Here is a 15307-nt window from a genome sequence, read left to right as displayed (position 1 = left end):
GTGGAGGAGTTCAAGGTGTCTAACATCCACCAGCTCCGTGATGTCATCATGGAGGAGTGGAAGAGGATTCCAGTAGCAACCTGTGCAGCTCTGGTGAACTCCATGCCCAGGAGGGTTAAGGCAGTGCTGGATAATAATGGTGGTCACACAAAATATTGACACTTTGGGCACAATTTGTACATGTTCACTGTGGGGTGTACTCACTTATGTTGCCAGCTATTTAGACATTAATGGCTGTGTGTTGAGTTATTTTCAGAAGACAGTAAATCTACACTGCTATACAAGTTGTACACTGACTACTCTAAGTTATATCCAAGTTTCATGTCTATAGTGTTGTCCCATGAAAAGATATAATAAAATATTTGCAGAAATGTGAGGGGTGTACTCACTTTTGTGATACACTGTATATTAAATGGATTTTTAGGCCTGGGAGTCGGAAGAGGGGCTTGCTCCGTCCACTCCACGCATCGACCAGGTATTGCATTGCCTCCTGGCACGGTGCACCCTCATAAACGGTCAAACGAAAGAGTAATTGACGAATGCTGGTGACTGGCCCCTGCTGGAAAGCTGTTGGGATTAGGGGTACGGCCCGGGGTTTCTTCGGTCCTTTTGCGCTAGGGAGTCCCCCTTTTCCCGCTTTTTCATTTTCCCTCCATTTTACTTAAAAAAAAAAAAAAAAAAAAAAAGGCGAAAGACTTAATTTTCCCCCTCCCTGTGTTTCTCCAGGCAAAGGCTGTGCTGCTTCGTCACCCACCCGACGACCCAAGGGCGCTTTTGCTGCAGGTTTTCGTCGCTCTACCTCGAGCCCTCTTCCTTGAGCGGCCGGTGGCCTACGGAGGCCCGGGCGACCGGCGAGCAGGGCTGGAGTTTCTCTTCATTCACGTACAAATCTTTCGCCTTTTACTAAAGATTTCCGTGGAGAGGAACGTTGACAAGTTCAACTTATTTTTTGAAGGCTTTGTCTTTGCAAAGCTGCTCTTTTGCTGGTGGAATGACAGAAGGTGTGTGGGCGTGAAGGCGGCCGGTCAGCGCCGTCCACTAGTCCGGACCCTCAAAAGGTAGGGCCCGTGGCCCGGCGCCTATTTCAGGTTATCGCTTCTCGGCCTTTTGGCTAAGATCAAGTGTAGTATCTGTTCTTATCAGTTTAATATCTGATACGTCCTCTACCCGAGGACCATATATTAAATGGATTTTTAGGCCTGGGAGTCGGAAGAGGGGCTTGCTCCGTCCACTCCACGCATCGACCAGGTATTGCATTGCCTCCTGGCACGGTGCACCCTCATAAACGGTCAAACGAAAGAGTAATTGACGAATGCTGGTGACTGGCCCCTGCTGGAAAGCTGTTGGGATTAGGGGTACGGCGCCTTAGACCTTTGCCTAGCCTAGGCCCGGGGTTTCCTCGGTACTTTTGCGCTAGGGAGTCCCGCTTTTCCCGCTTTTTCATTTTCCCTCCATTTTACTTAAAAAAAAAAAAAAAAAAAAAAAAAGGCGAAAGACTTAATTTTCCCCCACCCTGTGTTTCTCCAGGCAAAGGCTGTGCTGCCTCGTCACCCACCCGACGACCCAAGGGCGCTTTTGCTGCAGGTTTTCGTCGCTCTACCTCGAGCCCTCTTCCTTGAGCGGCCGGTGGCCTACGGAGGCCTGGGCGACCGGCGAGCAGGGCTGGAGTTTCTCTTCATTCACGTACAAATCTTTCGCCTTTTACTAAAGATTTCCGTGGAGAGGAACGTTGACAAGTTCAACTTATTTTTTGAAGGCTTTGTCTTTGCAAAGCTGCTCTTTTGCTGGTGGAATGACAGAAGGTGTGTGGGCGTGAAGGCGGCCGGTCAGCGCCGTCCACTAGTCCGGACCCTCAAAAGGTAGGGCCCGTGGCCCGGCGCCTATTTCAGGTTATCGCTTCTCGGCCTTTTGGCTAAGATCAAGTGTGATGTCGAGAGACGGAGCGAACAGGCCGGCCCGAGTGGTGCGGCTTCGAAATACGGTCAGATTCGAGCTTTGTGGAGATGCGTCGGAGGAAGTGAAGAATCGTTTTGGACGAGATTGGGTGGTGATCCGGATTCTACGAGGACTATGCAACGTGGAAACAGCAGCGGTCTTCTGCTTGCAAGACTTCTCAACATCAGCGAGATTCATCGATGTTACAATGGTATCGCTTCAAGATTGCCACAAGCTTTTCAGTAAGTGCAGCAGCGACCTTGAACATCCGGCACTTCTGGGAATTAGAGCTTCGCCGCTGTTTGCCAACGAGGAAATCCCAATGATTGTTCACCTCTACAACCCTTACGTGGAGGAAGAAAATATCCGGGCCTTCTTATCAAGGTACTGTGCATCAGTTTCAACTGGCGAGAGGCTGAAGGATCGTTTTGGAATTTGGACTGGAAGGCGACGTTACAACGTCCTGCTGAGGGAGGATCCGGCTGGAGGCATACAACACCCACCTGGCAGTTTTGCCATCGGTCCACACAGAGGATATCTGCACTACCCAGGTCAACCGATCTACTGCAGGCGCTGTGGGGCTCTGGGTCATACCAAAGATTCCTGCCAGGGCCTCAGATGCAGATTCTGTGGGCAGGAGGGACACATAGCGGCGAACTGCACAGCGCCTCGAACCTGTAGCCTTTGTGGGAGCGAGGCCCACCTGTATCGGGGCTGTCCGTTAAGGGACAACACTTTTGCAAGCCTGTTTTCTGGAAACCCAAGAATGGAGGATGAAGATTATACCCAGGCACTGGGCAACAAAACAACAAATCAGACTGGAGAAGGTGAGGCCTTGACAGAGATGCAGGCGGAAGCAGAGGAGGGAGAAGGAGATGCAGTAGTGGAGGAAACAATGGAATCTGGAAAGGGAAAGGAGTCGGAGACCAACCCTGCAGAACCACAAGACACCGAAACATCGACAGATCCCACAACCAGCCACAGCTCACTAACTTGGGGAGAAAGAGTGGAGAAAGAGAACAAAGAGAAAGGCAATAACCAGAACAAACACCACCACAAGGATCCACGGAGAGAAAACGCTGATGAGACAACAACCGAAATGGAAAGCGAGCAGCAAGGTCCGACAAGGCGACGAATCCCAAGCAAGGAAGAAGGACAAAGTGGCAAGGCAAAAAGGAGCAAAAAAGGAACACACCAAACGGATAAGGAAAAAGACAGAATAACAAAGGACGAAGGGGTCAAGAAAATGAGAACAAAGGCAAGACTATACAGCTTCTTGGGCCTGGAAAGTGAAATGGAGTCCCTAAGTTCGGAGGACAGCGGGAAGGACAACGATGAAGGAAAAATCAGTCGGAAAGGAGCTGGAGAACAAAAGAAGGAGTAAGCGTTCAAAGTAGAAAAAGAGAGAGAAGTAATTGGAGAAACAATAGGGAAAAAGAACATGTAGAAAGGAAAATAAATCTGAAGATATGGAAGGAAAACTTACATTAGCAACCCTGAATGCAAGGGGCATGAGACAGACGGTAAGACGAATGGCAATTTTTAAGTCCTTGGAGATACTCCCACTAGATGTTATCTTTGTCCAGGAGTGTCATCTACGAACAGAAGCAGAGGGGACTTGGTTTTCCAGAGGGTGGGAATGGGGTCCATCGGTGTGGGGGGCAGGGGAGGGAAAAGGGGATGGGGTAGGAATATTGTTTAAAAGTTTCGATTTTGTAGTAAGCAAAACAGTAGTGGCAGTACCAGGGAGAATCTTTTATACTGATGGAACTTGGAGAGGGGTGCCGTTTAGAGCTATTTGCATCTACGCTCCAGCAACTCGAGGCAGGAGAAGGGGTTTCTTCCGAGAGCTAGAGCCACTCCTTCAAACCAACAGACTCCTGTGGGTAGGGGGGGACCTGAATACCAACTTAGAAGAGGAGATAGAGCTGAAGGAAATTCTTAAAGGGGCCAGGCTTTTAGATACAGCAAAAACATCAGAAGATAGGGAGAGAGCAACGTGGAGGAATTCGAGAGGGAATGCCTCACGATTGGATTATATAATGGTACAGGAAGGCACAAAGGTTGACAGTTTCAGAGTAGAGCCACATTGGTGTACAGATCACTGCCTAGTGAGCATTACGGTAAGGATAGAAAAGGGAAGGAGAGGACCAGGTCTATGGAAACTAAACATAACATATCTACAGGATCAGAACTTCTGCCAGACCTTTAGGTCACTTTATGTTGGGTGGCAAGCCTTGAAAGGACTTTACAAGACATGGGCGGAATGGTGGGAACACTTGAAAACCAAGGTGCGGATTTTCTGCCAACAGTGGGGAAGGCAGAAGGCAAGAAAAGAAAGGGAGAAGGTAGCCCGATGGTCAAGGGTCTTGCAGAGTGCATGGAGGGAAGGCAATATAGAAGGAAGCAGGGTGGCTAGAATGAACCTAAAAGAGCACTTCACTACAGAGGCAAGGCGTTTTTGTGGTCTGGCAGGCCAACAAAAACTGCTCTTTGATGAGCGGCCAACAAGATACTTTTTCAACACGGTAAGAACGCGGCAAAAAAGAGCCCACATGAGTAGGGTTAAAGTAGGGGATCATCTAATGACATCTAAAGAGGAAATGCTTGAAGTGGTGGCAACCTTTTACAAAGACCTTTTCCGGGAGAGGTCTACGGATGAACAGGAGGCAGCCAGTTTCCTTAAGGGCATTAGTCAAGAACTTACTCAGAAAGACCGTGCAAAATTGGAGGCCGACATCACAGAAAATGAATTAGAGCAGGCCATTGCCACCCTGAAGGGTGGGGTAGCCCCAGGGGGCGACGGACTGCCGGCCGAGTGGTATAGAGCTTTCTGGTCGGTTGTGTGTCCGGACCTCATGCAGATCTATAGGGAGGCAATAAAGGAGGGAATTCTCCCCCCATCGTTGAGGACAGGGCATATTACCCTTCTGCATAAGAAGGGTGACAGGGCAGATCTGGCCAACTGGAGGCCGATCACGCTCCTCACGACCGACTACAAGATCTTGGCAAAGGTTTTGACGCTGCGTCTGAGAGGCGTGATCGGTACAGTAGTGCACCCAGACCAAACGTGCGGAGTACCTGGACGGTCGCACAGCCTGAATATCTCACTGGTTAGAGATGCAATAGCCTGGGCACAGCAACGCAATCTGCCTTTAGCAATCCTGGGACTAGACCAGGAAAAGGCTTTCGACCGTGTCAGCCACCAGTTTCTGTTCGCCACCCTCAATAAAATGGGGTTTGGCCCTTCGTATGTGTCATGGGTGCGCCTCCTCTACAAGGGCGCTACAAGCCGAGTAAACGTGAACGGATACTATTCGGAAGGAGTAGAACAAGCAGGTGGAGTAAGGCAGGGCTGTCCACTTTCCCCACTGCTGTACATCATCTTTCTTGAGCCACTCATGGCACGACTACGAGCGGAGCCCAAATTCGTAGGACTCCATATCCCAGGTGGGAAAGGTGTGCAAGCCAAAGTGTCAGCATATGCAGATGATGCCACCCTTTTCATGAGTTCAGAAGGGGATTTCCAGATAGTGGAGCAGACACTTATACAATTTTCCAAGGCTACCGGGGCACGGGTGAACAAAGCAAAGTCAACAGTACTAGGTACAGGCGCATGGCGAGGTAGGCAGGAGGTGCCAGGTGGTTTTCCCATGTGCCAAGATGGGATCCGGATCTTGGGAGTGCAGTTCTGGAAAGAGGGAAGTGCTATAAAAAACTGGGAAGCAAAACTAGCAAAGGTAAGACAAAAAATAGAAAGATGGGCAACAAGAGATTTATCTCTGACAGGGAGAGTGGCAGCAATAAACAGCGATGTCTTCGCAACCCTAGTCCACCTGGCCTACGCGTTTCCTGTTCCCTTCTGGGGAGGGAGGCGACTTGAGCGCCTATTTTTTGATTTCATATGGGGAGGAAGATGCGAGTGGGTAGCAAGAGGCATAATGTACCAGGAAACAGCTAAAGGCGGGAGAGGAGTAGTGTGTGCCCCCTTAAAACTAACAGCCTTGTACCTGGCCAATGCAGCGAAATTGGCACAAGGTGACGAACGTCACAATGCGACGCTCCTTGCCAGATTCTGGCTGGGCTTTAGCTTGCGAAAGGTGGTCCCCTGGAGAGGCACAGAACCATGGTCGGTGGACTACCCTGAACACTACAAAAAAGTAGTAAGCCTCATAAGAAACAACAAATGGTGTCTGTCAGGCAAGCTCATCATGAACCACAGACGCCTGTATGAAAGGTGGAGGGAAGAACACATTGGAGGATTGAATCTGGAAAAGCCACGAACAGACATCGATTGGGAAGCACTTCAGCCAAAGTGGCTGGACGGGAAGAGCAGAGACCTACATTGGTTAACGGCCTTGAGAAGATTACCGGTTAGAGAACGAATGTTCCGCCATGGGTGTAGTGGTACATCGAGATGCCCACTGGGGTGTGGAGGGGAAGAAACCGTGGAGCATGCCATGTGGTCATGTCCAGTAGTGGCCCAGCTCTGGGACTCAATTTCAAAATGGTGGCCGGAAAAACGCGAAAGTCAATTAAACCGAGACCTGGTCCTCTGGGGTACAAAAGCAAATGAATCAGCTAATCTGTGGATCGCAATATCTGAAGCGAAAAAAGCACTATGGGGGAGGCGATGCGAGTTTATTCGAAAGCAGGCACAAAAGGGGCAACTGAACCTTTTCCGTACGGTTTTGTACAAGTACAAAAAAGTGCTCTGGTTAAAAGAACAGGGAAAGGAACAAAGCAGTGTAGGCAAAGATCCAGAAGAACAACAAAATTCTGGTAAACTAAGTTAAAAACTGCAAAATCGAAACTTGACGATGTGGTGGTGGGACTAGGGTGAGACAAAGTCACAAAATGTCTGTAAGTAACACCAAATGTAATTAAATGTAATGTAATAATGTAAAGCAATGAAATGAAATGCAATGTAAGTATGAATGGAAATATGCACGTTTTTCAATAAAAAAAAAAAAAAAAAAAAAATCTGTTCTTATCAGTTTAATATCTGATACGTCCTCTACCCGAGGACCATATATTAAATGGATTTTTAGGCCTGGGAGTCGGAAGAGGGGCTTGCTCCGTCCACTCCACGCATCGACCAGGTATTGCATTGCCTCCTGGCACGGTGCACCCTCATAAACGGTCAAACGAAAGAGTAATTGACGAATGCTGGTGACTGGCCCCTGCTGGAAAGCTGTTGGGATTAGGGGTACGGCGCCTTAGACCTTTGCCTAGCCTAGGCCCGGGGTTTCCTCGGTCCTTTTGCGCTAGGGAGTCCCGCTTTTCCCGCTTTTTCATTTTCCCTCCATTTTACTTAAAAAAAAAAAAAAAAAAAAAAAAAAGGCGAAAGACTTAATTTTCCCCCACCCTGTGTTTCTCCAGGCAAAGGCTGTGCTGCCTCGTCACCCACCCGACGACCCAAGGGCGCTTTTGCTGCAGGTTTTCGTCGCTCTACCTCGAGCCCTCTTCCTTGAGCGGCCGGTGGCCTACGGAGGCCTGGGCGACCGGCGAGCAGGGCTGGAGTTTCTCTTCATTCACGTACAAATCTTTCGCCTTTTACTAAAGATTTCCGTGGAGAGGAACGTTGACAAGTTCAACTTATTTTTTGAAGGCTTTGTCTTTGCAAAGCTGCTCTTTTGCTGGTGGAATGACAGAAGGTGTGTGGGCGGCCGGTCAGCGCCGTCCACTAGTCCGGACCCTCAAAAGGTAGGGCCCGTGGCCCGGCGCCTATTTCAGGTTATCGCTTCTCGGCCTTTTGGCTAAGATCAAGTGTAGTATCTGTTCTTATCAGTTTAATATCTGATACGTCCTCTACCCGAGGACCATATATTAAATGGATTTTTAGGCCTGGGAGTCGGAAGAGGGGCTTGCTCCGTCCACTCCACGCATCGACCAGGTATTGCATTGCCTCCTGGCACGGTGCACCCTCATAAACGGTCAAACGAAAGAGTAATTGACGAATGCTGGTGACTGGCCCCTGCTGGAAAGCTGTTGGGATTAGGGGTACGGCGCCTTAGACCTTTGCCTAGCCTAGGCCCGGGGTTTCCTCGGTCCTTTTGCGCTAGGGAGTCCCGCTTTTCCCGCTTTTTCATTTTCCCTCCATTTTACTTAAAAAAAAAAAAAAAAAAAAAAAAAAAAGGCGAAAGACTTAATTTTCCCCCACCCTGTGTTTCTCCAGGCAAAGGCTGTGCTGCCTCGTCACCCACCCGACGACCCAAGGGCGCTTTTGCTGCAGGTTTTCGTCGCTCTACCTCGAGCCCTCTTCCTTGAGCGGCCGGTGGCCTACGGAGGCCTGGGCGACCGGCGAGCAGGGCTGGAGTTTCTCTTCATTCACGTACAAATCTTTCGCCTTTTACTAAAGATTTCCGTGGAGAGGAACGTTGACAAGTTCAACTTATTTTTTGAAGGCTTTGTCTTTGCAAAGCTGCTCTTTTGCTGGTGGAATGACAGAAGGTGTGTGGGCGGCCGGTCAGCGCCGTCCACTAGTCCGGACCCTCAAAAGGTAGGGCCCGTGGCCCGGCGCCTATTTCAGGTTATCGCTTCTCGGCCTTTTGGCTAAGATCAAGTGTAGTATCTGTTCTTATCAGTTTAATATCTGATACGTCCTCTACCCGAGGACCATATATTAAATGGATTTTTAGGCCTGGGAGTCGGAAGAGGGGCTTGCTCCGTCCACTCCACGCATCGACCAGGTATTGCATTGCCTCCTGGCACGGTGCACCCTAATAAACGGTCAAACGAAAGAGTAATTGACGAATGCTGGTGACTGGCCCCTGCTGGAAAGCTGTTGGGATTAGGGGTACGGCGCCTTAGACCTTTGCCTAGCCTAGGCCCGGGGTTTCCTCGGTCCTTTTGCGCTAGGGAGTCCCGCTTTTCCCGCTTTTTCATTTTCCCTCCATTTTACTTAAAAAAAAAAAAAAAAAAAAAAAAAAGGCGAAAGACTTAATTTTCCCCCACCCTGTGTTTCTCCAGGCAAAGGCTGTGCTGCCTCGTCACCCACCCGACGACCCAAGGGCGCTTTTGCTGCAGGTTTTCGTCGCTCTACCTCGAGCCCTCTTCCTTGAGCGGCCGGTGGCCTACGGAGGCCTGGGCGACCGGCGAGCAGGGCTGGAGTTTCTCTTCATTCACGTACAAATCTTTCGCCTTTTACTAAAGATTTCCGTGGAGAGGAACGTTGACAAGTTCAACTTATTTTTTGAAGGCTTTGTCTTTGCAAAGCTGCTCTTTTGCTGGTGGAATGACAGAAGGTGTGTGGGCGGCCGGTCAGCGCCGTCCACTAGTCCGGACCCTCAAAAGGTAGGGCCCGTGGCCCGGCGCCTATTTCAGGTTATCGCTTCTCGGCCTTTTGGCTAAGATCAAGTGTAGTATCTGTTCTTATCAGTTTAATATCTGATACGTCCTCTACCCGAGGACCATATATTAAATGGATTTTTAGGCCTGGGAGTCGGAAGAGGGGCTTGCTCCGTCCACTCCACGCATCGACCAGGTATTGCATTGCCTCCTGGCACGGTGCACCCTCATAAACGGTCAAACGAAAGAGTAATTGACGAATGCTGGTGACTGGCCCCTGCTGGAAAGCTGTTGGGATTAGGGGTACGGCGCCTTAGACCTTTGCCTAGCCTAGGCCCGGGGTTTCCTCGGTCCTTTTGCGCTAGGGAGTCCCGCTTTTCCCGCTTTTTCATTTTCCCTCCATTTTACTTAAAAAAAAAAAAAAAAAAAAAAAAAAGGCGAAAGACTTAATTTTCCCCCACCCTGTGTTTCTCCAGGCAAAGGCTGTGCTGCCTCGTCACCCACCCGACGACCCAAGGGCGCTTTTGCTGCAGGTTTTCGTCGCTCTACCTCGAGCCCTCTTCCTTGAGCGGCCGGTGGCCTACGGAGGCCTGGGCGACCGGCGAGCAGGGCTGGAGTTTCTCTTCATTCACGTACAAATCTTTCGCCTTTTACTAAAGATTTCCGTGGAGAGGAACGTTGACAAGTTCAACTTATTTTTTGAAGGCTTTGTCTTTGCAAAGCTGCTCTTTTGCTGGTGGAATGACAGAAGGTGTGTGGGCGGCCGGTCAGCGCCGTCCACTAGTCCGGACCCTCAAAAGGTAGGGCCCGTGGCCCGGCGCCTATTTCAGGTTATCGCTTCTCGGCCTTTTGGCTAAGATCAAGTGTAGTATCTGTTCTTATCAGTTTAATATCTGATACGTCCTCTACCCGAGGACCATATATTAAATGGATTTTTAGGCCTGGGAGTCGGAAGAGGGGCTTGCTCCGTCCACTCCACGCATCGACCAGGTATTGCATTGCCTCCTGGCACGGTGCACCCTCATAAACGGTCAAACGAAAGAGTAATTGACGAATGCTGGTGACTGGCCCCTGCTGGAAAGCTGTTGGGATTAGGGGTACGGCGCCTTAGACCTTTGCCTAGCCTAGGCCCGGGGTTTCCTCGGTCCTTTTGCGCTAGGGAGTCCCGCTTTTCCCGCTTTTTCATTTTCCCTCCATTTTACTTAAAAAAAAAAAAAAAAAAAAAAAAAAAAAAGGCGAAAGACTTAATTTTCCCCCACCCTGTGTTTCTCCAGGCAAAGGCTGTGCTGCCTCGTCACCCACCCGACGACCCAAGGGCGCTTTTGCTGCAGGTTTTCGTCGCTCTACCTCGAGCCCTCTTCCTTGAGCGGCCGGTGGCCTACGGAGGCCTGGGCGACCGGCGAGCAGGGCTGGAGTTTCTCTTCATTCACGTACAAATCTTTCGCCTTTTACTAAAGATTTCCGTGGAGAGGAACGTTGACAAGTTCAACTTATTTTTTGAAGGCTTTGTCTTTGCAAAGCTGCTCTTTTGCTGGTGGAATGACAGAAGGTGTGTGGGCGGCCGGTCAGCGCCGTCCACTAGTCCGGACCCTCAAAAGGTAGGGCCCGTGGCCCGGCGCCTATTTCAGGTTATCGCTTCTCGGCCTTTTGGCTAAGATCAAGTGTAGTATCTGTTCTTATCAGTTTAATATCTGATACGTCCTCTACCCGAGGACCATATATTAAATGGATTTTTAGGCCTGGGAGTCGGAAGAGGGGCTTGCTCCGTCCACTCCACGCATCGACCAGGTATTGCATTGCCTCCTGGCACGGTGCACCCTCATAAACGGTCAAACGAAAGAGTAATTGACGAATGCTGGTGACTGGCCCCTGCTGGAAAGCTGTTGGGATTAGGGGTACGGCGCCTTAGACCTTTGCCTAGCCTAGGCCCGGGGTTTCCTCGGTCCTTTTGCGCTAGGGAGTCCCGCTTTTCCCGCTTTTTCATTTTCCCTCCATTTTACTTAAAAAAAAAAAAAAAAAAAAAAAAAAGGCGAAAGACTTAATTTTCCCCCACCCTGTGTTTCTCCAGGCAAAGGCTGTGCTGCCTCGTCACCCACCCGACGACCCAAGGGCGCTTTTGCTGCAGGTTTTCGTCGCTCTACCTCGAGCCCTCTTCCTTGAGCGGCCGGTGGCCTACGGAGGCCTGGGCGACCGGCGAGCAGGGCTGGAGTTTCTCTTCATTCACGTACAAATCTTTCGCCTTTTACTAAAGATTTCCGTGGAGAGGAACGTTGACAAGTTCAACTTATTTTTTGAAGGCTTTGTCTTTGCAAAGCTGCTCTTTTGCTGGTGGAATGACAGAAGGTGTGTGGGCGGCCGGTCAGCGCCGTCCACTAGTCCGGACCCTCAAAAGGTAGGGCCCGTGGCCCGGCGCCTATTTCAGGTTATCGCTTCTCGGCCTTTTGGCTAAGATCAAGTGTAGTATCTGTTCTTATCAGTTTAATATCTGATACGTCCTCTACCCGAGGACCATATATTAAATGGATTTTTAGGCCTGGGAGTCGGAAGAGGGGCTTGCTCCGTCCACTCCACGCATCGACCAGGTATTGCATTGCCTCCTGGCACGGTGCACCCTCATAAACGGTCAAACGAAAGAGTAATTGACGAATGCTGGTGACTGGCCCCTGCTGGAAAGCTGTTGGGATTAGGGGTACGGCGCCTTAGACCTTTGCCTAGCCTAGGCCCGGGGTTTCCTCGGTCCTTTTGCGCTAGGGAGTCCCGCTTTTCCCGCTTTTTCATTTTCCCTCCATTTTACTTAAAAAAAAAAAAAAAAAAAAAAAAAAGGCGAAAGACTTAATTTTCCCCCACCCTGTGTTTCTCCAGGCAAAGGCTGTGCTGCCTCGTCACCCACCCGACGACCCAAGGGCGCTTTTGCTGCAGGTTTTCGTCGCTCTACCTCGAGCCCTCTTCCTTGAGCGGCCGGTGGCCTACGGAGGCCTGGGCGACCGGCGAGCAGGGCTGGAGTTTCTCTTCATTCACGTACAAATCTTTCGCCTTTTACTAAAGATTTCCGTGGAGAGGAACGTTGACAAGTTCAACTTATTTTTTGAAGGCTTTGTCTTTGCAAAGCTGCTCTTTTGCTGGTGGAATGACAGAAGGTGTGTGGGCGGCCGGTCAGCGCCGTCCACTAGTCCGGACCCTCAAAAGGTAGGGCCCGTGGCCCGGCGCCTATTTCAGGTTATCGCTTCTCGGCCTTTTGGCTAAGATCAAGTGTAGTATCTGTTCTTATCAGTTTAATATCTGATACGTCCTCTACCCGAGGACCATATATTAAATGGATTTTTAGGCCTGGGAGTCGGAAGAGGGGCTTGCTCCGTCCACTCCACGCATCGACCAGGTATTGCATTGCCTCCTGGCACGGTGCACCCTCATAAACGGTCAAACGAAAGAGTAATTGACGAATGCTGGTGACTGGCCCCTGCTGGAAAGCTGTTGGGATTAGGGGTACGGCGCCTTAGACCTTTGCCTAGCCTAGGCCCGGGGTTTCCTCGGTCCTTTTGCGCTAGGGAGTCCCGCTTTTCCCGCTTTTTCATTTTCCCTCCATTTTACTTAAAAAAAAAAAAAAAAAAAAAAAAAAGGCGAAAGACTTAATTTTCCCCCACCCTGTGTTTCTCCAGGCAAAGGCTGTGCTGCCTCGTCACCCACCCGACGACCCAAGGGCGCTTTTGCTGCAGGTTTTCGTCGCTCTACCTCGAGCCCTCTTCCTTGAGCGGCCGGTGGCCTACGGAGGCCTGGGCGACCGGCGAGCAGGGCTGGAGTTTCTCTTCATTCACGTACAAATCTTTCGCCTTTTACTAAAGATTTCCGTGGAGAGGAACGTTGACAAGTTCAACTTATTTTTTGAAGGCTTTGTCTTTGCAAAGCTGCTCTTTTGCTGGTGGAATGACAGAAGGTGTGTGGGCGGCCGGTCAGCGCCGTCCACTAGTCCGGACCCTCAAAAGGTAGGGCCCGTGGCCCGGCGCCTATTTCAGGTTATCGCTTCTCGGCCTTTTGGCTAAGATCAAGTGTAGTATCTGTTCTTATCAGTTTAATATCTGATACGTCCTCTACCCGAGGACCATATATTAAATGGATTTTTAGGCCTGGGAGTCGGAAGAGGGGCTTGCTCCGTCCACTCCACGCATCGACCAGGTATTGCATTGCCTCCTGGCACGGTGCACCCTCATAAACGGTCAAACGAAAGAGTAATTGACGAATGCTGGTGACTGGCCCCTGCTGGAAAGCTGTTGGGATTAGGGGTACGGCGCCTTAGACCTTTGCCTAGCCTAGGCCCGGGGTTTCCTCGGTCCTTTTGCGCTAGGGAGTCCCGCTTTTCCCGCTTTTTCATTTTCCCTCCATTTTACTTAAAAAAAAAAAAAAAAAAAAAAAAAAGGCGAAAGACTTAATTTTCCCCCACCCTGTGTTTCTCCAGGCAAAGGCTGTGCTGCCTCGTCACCCACCCGACGACCCAAGGGCGCTTTTGCTGCAGGTTTTCGTCGCTCTACCTCGAGCCCTCTTCCTTGAGCGGCCGGTGGCCTACGGAGGCCTGGGCGACCGGCGAGCAGGGCTGGAGTTTCTCTTCATTCACGTACAAATCTTTCGCCTTTTACTAAAGATTTCCGTGGAGAGGAACGTTGACAAGTTCAACTTATTTTTTGAAGGCTTTGTCTTTGCAAAGCTGCTCTTTTGCTGGTGGAATGACAGAAGGTGTGTGGGCGGCCGGTCAGCGCCGTCCACTAGTCCGGACCCTCAAAAGGTAGGGCCCGTGGCCCGGCGCCTATTTCAGGTTATCGCTTCTCGGCCTTTTGGCTAAGATCAAGTGTAGTATCTGTTCTTATCAGTTTAATATCTGATACGTCCTCTACCCGAGGACCATATATTAAATGGATTTTTAGGCCTGGGAGTCGGAAGAGGGGCTTGCTCCGTCCACTCCACGCATCGACCAGGTATTGCATTGCCTCCTGGCACGGTGCACCCTCATAAACGGTCAAACGAAAGAGTAATTGACGAATGCTGGTGACTGGCCCCTGCTGGAAAGCTGTTGGGATTAGGGGTACGGCGCCTTAGACCTTTGCCTAGCCTAGGCCCGGGGTTTCCTCGGTCCTTTTGCGCTAGGGAGTCCCGCTTTTCCCGCTTTTTCATTTTCCCTCCATTTTACTTAAAAAAAAAAAAAAAAAAAAAAAAAAGGCGAAAGACTTAATTTTCCCCCACCCTGTGTTTCTCCAGGCAAAGGCTGTGCTGCCTCGTCACCCACCCGACGACCCAAGGGCGCTTTTGCTGCAGGTTTTCGTCGCTCTACCTCGAGCCCTCTTCCTTGAGCGGCCGGTGGCCTACGGAGGCCTGGGCGACCGGCGAGCAGGGCTGGAGTTTCTCTTCATTCACGTACAAATCTTTCGCCTTTTACTAAAGATTTCCGTGGAGAGGAACGTTGACAAGTTCAACTTATTTTTTGAAGGCTTTGTCTTTGCAAAGCTGCTCTTTTGCTGGTGGAATGACAGAAGGTGTGTGGGCGGCCGGTCAGCGCCGTCCACTAGTCCGGACCCTCAAAAGGTAGGGCCCGTGGCCCGGCGCCTATTTCAGGTTATCGCTTCTCGGCCTTTTGGCTAAGATCAAGTGTAGTATCTGTTCTTATCAGTTTAATATCTGATACGTCCTCTACCCGAGGACCATATATTAAATGGATTTTTAGGCCTGGGAGTCGGAAGAGGGGCTTGCTCCGTCCACTCCACGCATCGACCAGGTATTGCATTGCCTCCTGGCACGGTGCACCCTCATAAACGGTCAAACGAAAGAGTAATTGACGAATGCTGGTGACTGGCCCCTGCTGGAAAGCTGTTGGGATTAGGGGTACGGCGCCTTAGACCTTTGCCTAGCCTAGGCCCGGGGTTTCCTCGGTCCTTTTGCGCTAGGGAGTCCCGCTTTTCCCGCTTTTTCATTTTCCCTCCATTTTACTTAAAAAAAAAAAAAAAAAAAAAAAAAAAAGGCGAAAGACTTAATTTTCCCCCACCCTGTGTTTCTCCAGGCAAAGGCTGTGCTGCCTCGTCACCCACCCGACGACCCAAGG

At 50.3% G+C, this 15307-nt stretch overlaps 24 non-coding genes and 1 pseudogene across 24 annotated transcripts; all 25 read left to right on the top strand.

Annotated features, from left to right (window-relative positions):
• Positions 1 to 384: 384 nt before the first annotated feature.
• On the top strand, positions 385 to 509 carry LOC134306087 (U2 spliceosomal RNA; annotated as a pseudogene).
• A 350-nt stretch (positions 510 to 859) lies between these two features.
• LOC134306140 (U5 spliceosomal RNA) lies at positions 860 to 974 on the top strand. Its single transcript, XR_010008945.1, has one exon. It is a non-coding gene; the product is annotated as a U5 spliceosomal RNA (small nuclear RNA).
• Positions 975 to 1091: 117 nt separating this feature from the next.
• Positions 1092 to 1282, top strand: LOC134306192 (U2 spliceosomal RNA). The gene has a single exon (XR_010008994.1). It is a non-coding gene; the product is annotated as a U2 spliceosomal RNA (small nuclear RNA).
• A 378-nt stretch (positions 1283 to 1660) lies between these two features.
• LOC134306139 (U5 spliceosomal RNA) lies at positions 1661 to 1775 on the top strand. The gene has a single exon (XR_010008944.1). It is a non-coding gene; the product is annotated as a U5 spliceosomal RNA (small nuclear RNA).
• Positions 1776 to 6883: 5108 nt separating this feature from the next.
• Positions 6884 to 7071, top strand: LOC134306080 (U2 spliceosomal RNA). The gene has a single exon (XR_010008899.1). It is a non-coding gene; the product is annotated as a U2 spliceosomal RNA (small nuclear RNA).
• A 379-nt stretch (positions 7072 to 7450) lies between these two features.
• Positions 7451 to 7565, top strand: LOC134306138 (U5 spliceosomal RNA). The gene has a single exon (XR_010008943.1). It is a non-coding gene; the product is annotated as a U5 spliceosomal RNA (small nuclear RNA).
• Positions 7566 to 7674: 109 nt separating this feature from the next.
• On the top strand, positions 7675 to 7865 carry LOC134306191 (U2 spliceosomal RNA). The gene has a single exon (XR_010008993.1). It is a non-coding gene; the product is annotated as a U2 spliceosomal RNA (small nuclear RNA).
• A 381-nt stretch (positions 7866 to 8246) lies between these two features.
• LOC134306137 (U5 spliceosomal RNA) lies at positions 8247 to 8361 on the top strand. Its single transcript, XR_010008942.1, has one exon. It is a non-coding gene; the product is annotated as a U5 spliceosomal RNA (small nuclear RNA).
• A 109-nt stretch (positions 8362 to 8470) lies between these two features.
• Positions 8471 to 8661, top strand: LOC134306187 (U2 spliceosomal RNA). The gene has a single exon (XR_010008990.1). It is a non-coding gene; the product is annotated as a U2 spliceosomal RNA (small nuclear RNA).
• Positions 8662 to 9040: 379 nt separating this feature from the next.
• Positions 9041 to 9155, top strand: LOC134306136 (U5 spliceosomal RNA). Its single transcript, XR_010008941.1, has one exon. It is a non-coding gene; the product is annotated as a U5 spliceosomal RNA (small nuclear RNA).
• Positions 9156 to 9264: 109 nt separating this feature from the next.
• LOC134306190 (U2 spliceosomal RNA) lies at positions 9265 to 9455 on the top strand. The gene has a single exon (XR_010008992.1). It is a non-coding gene; the product is annotated as a U2 spliceosomal RNA (small nuclear RNA).
• A 379-nt stretch (positions 9456 to 9834) lies between these two features.
• On the top strand, positions 9835 to 9949 carry LOC134306135 (U5 spliceosomal RNA). Its single transcript, XR_010008940.1, has one exon. It is a non-coding gene; the product is annotated as a U5 spliceosomal RNA (small nuclear RNA).
• A 109-nt stretch (positions 9950 to 10058) lies between these two features.
• LOC134306188 (U2 spliceosomal RNA) lies at positions 10059 to 10249 on the top strand. Its single transcript, XR_010008991.1, has one exon. It is a non-coding gene; the product is annotated as a U2 spliceosomal RNA (small nuclear RNA).
• A 383-nt stretch (positions 10250 to 10632) lies between these two features.
• Positions 10633 to 10747, top strand: LOC134306134 (U5 spliceosomal RNA). Its single transcript, XR_010008939.1, has one exon. It is a non-coding gene; the product is annotated as a U5 spliceosomal RNA (small nuclear RNA).
• Positions 10748 to 10856: 109 nt separating this feature from the next.
• LOC134306186 (U2 spliceosomal RNA) lies at positions 10857 to 11047 on the top strand. The gene has a single exon (XR_010008989.1). It is a non-coding gene; the product is annotated as a U2 spliceosomal RNA (small nuclear RNA).
• Positions 11048 to 11426: 379 nt separating this feature from the next.
• Positions 11427 to 11541, top strand: LOC134306133 (U5 spliceosomal RNA). The gene has a single exon (XR_010008938.1). It is a non-coding gene; the product is annotated as a U5 spliceosomal RNA (small nuclear RNA).
• Positions 11542 to 11650: 109 nt separating this feature from the next.
• On the top strand, positions 11651 to 11841 carry LOC134306185 (U2 spliceosomal RNA). The gene has a single exon (XR_010008988.1). It is a non-coding gene; the product is annotated as a U2 spliceosomal RNA (small nuclear RNA).
• Positions 11842 to 12220: 379 nt separating this feature from the next.
• LOC134306132 (U5 spliceosomal RNA) lies at positions 12221 to 12335 on the top strand. The gene has a single exon (XR_010008937.1). It is a non-coding gene; the product is annotated as a U5 spliceosomal RNA (small nuclear RNA).
• Positions 12336 to 12444: 109 nt separating this feature from the next.
• LOC134306184 (U2 spliceosomal RNA) lies at positions 12445 to 12635 on the top strand. Its single transcript, XR_010008987.1, has one exon. It is a non-coding gene; the product is annotated as a U2 spliceosomal RNA (small nuclear RNA).
• Positions 12636 to 13014: 379 nt separating this feature from the next.
• On the top strand, positions 13015 to 13129 carry LOC134306130 (U5 spliceosomal RNA). The gene has a single exon (XR_010008936.1). It is a non-coding gene; the product is annotated as a U5 spliceosomal RNA (small nuclear RNA).
• A 109-nt stretch (positions 13130 to 13238) lies between these two features.
• Positions 13239 to 13429, top strand: LOC134306183 (U2 spliceosomal RNA). The gene has a single exon (XR_010008986.1). It is a non-coding gene; the product is annotated as a U2 spliceosomal RNA (small nuclear RNA).
• A 379-nt stretch (positions 13430 to 13808) lies between these two features.
• LOC134306128 (U5 spliceosomal RNA) lies at positions 13809 to 13923 on the top strand. Its single transcript, XR_010008934.1, has one exon. It is a non-coding gene; the product is annotated as a U5 spliceosomal RNA (small nuclear RNA).
• A 109-nt stretch (positions 13924 to 14032) lies between these two features.
• LOC134306182 (U2 spliceosomal RNA) lies at positions 14033 to 14223 on the top strand. The gene has a single exon (XR_010008985.1). It is a non-coding gene; the product is annotated as a U2 spliceosomal RNA (small nuclear RNA).
• Positions 14224 to 14602: 379 nt separating this feature from the next.
• On the top strand, positions 14603 to 14717 carry LOC134306127 (U5 spliceosomal RNA). Its single transcript, XR_010008933.1, has one exon. It is a non-coding gene; the product is annotated as a U5 spliceosomal RNA (small nuclear RNA).
• Positions 14718 to 14826: 109 nt separating this feature from the next.
• Positions 14827 to 15017, top strand: LOC134306181 (U2 spliceosomal RNA). Its single transcript, XR_010008984.1, has one exon. It is a non-coding gene; the product is annotated as a U2 spliceosomal RNA (small nuclear RNA).
• Positions 15018 to 15307: the final 290 nt, after the last annotated feature.

The sequence above is a fragment of the Trichomycterus rosablanca genome, unplaced genomic scaffold (assembly GCF_030014385.1).
Source record: "Trichomycterus rosablanca isolate fTriRos1 unplaced genomic scaffold, fTriRos1.hap1 scaffold_187, whole genome shotgun sequence".
Taxonomy (NCBI): domain Eukaryota; kingdom Metazoa; phylum Chordata; class Actinopteri; order Siluriformes; family Trichomycteridae; genus Trichomycterus; species Trichomycterus rosablanca.
The sequence above is the reverse complement of the archived record's forward strand: the minus strand, read 5'-3'. Positions and strand labels throughout refer to the sequence as shown.